Below are 1,029 nucleotides of genomic sequence, written 5' to 3'. Positions count from 1 at the left end.
TTGAATTTTTTTGTTTTTATCAAATTGGACATTAGTTTGAATTTTTTTGTTTTTATCAAATTGGACACCCTTTTTTTGTTAGCTTATTAATTTCTGTATTTCATACTCATAAAATTGTATCCATTTTCAGGATTAAAAAAAAAACTGCATTGTAGAAATTCCATTTCTTTATTGTTTTTTTTTTTTCCTTCTTTTCTTCATTGTAAATTACTATTATTTTTTGCTTTGAAATCCCAAGTATTCATTCATAGGAAGAGAGAGAAGACAAGGAAATAGGGAGAAAGAGAGGACATAAGTTTAATATATTTTGAACTGTAAATGAATAAATATTTAGATGTTCCTTCCGTTCAATAATTAAACAGCAAATTAGCAACTCAGCAAAACAACCCAGTTTACTCTTTCATCAAAGATTCTTCAAATCCATGTGCCAAATATTCTTCTTTTGCCCAAGGAACCTCACCTTTATTTTATTTGTAATTATTTACAGTGAGTATGTTGTAAGCCACCCACACATTACACAATGTGGCTACACGTTTGTGAACCCAAAATATTGGTTAAGTCCCATAAACAATGTAGACATGGATTGCCTAAAATGGAGCAATGCCAGACCCAACGTTGCTTCATCTTCAAGAAAGAATGTAGAAGAACCGACATAATATTGTTCATTACTCTTGTTGCCCTAATTTCTGTGTATTTGATTGGCTGTTGCCAGGACCTTTTCAGAAACTACAAACAGGGCTCTACCTAATAGTAATAGCTAAGAATGCTTGGGGTGAGGCCGCCACAAGTTCAAATTCTCATTCTAGTAGATTAGATTAAACTATCCCTTGTATTAAAAATCATTTGTAATGCAAAAGTCAGCTGTGCAGGTAAGACTTTAGGGTTTTAGTAGCTGCTGCAAAAAGACGTAACCAACAAAAATCAACGAATGCACTCTCTCTCTCTCTCTCACCTGTAAATACCGCCGCCTCTCTTTCCTCTCTCCGCTTCGTGTTTTAAAGTTTTGTTACCAGAAGAAGTGGTTGTGGA

Source organism: Prunus dulcis, chromosome 5, assembly GCF_902201215.1.
Source record: "Prunus dulcis chromosome 5, ALMONDv2, whole genome shotgun sequence".
In the NCBI taxonomy this organism is placed as follows: Eukaryota; Viridiplantae; Streptophyta; class Magnoliopsida; order Rosales; family Rosaceae; genus Prunus; species Prunus dulcis.
The sequence above is the reverse complement of the archived record's forward strand: the minus strand, read 5'-3'. Positions refer to the sequence as shown.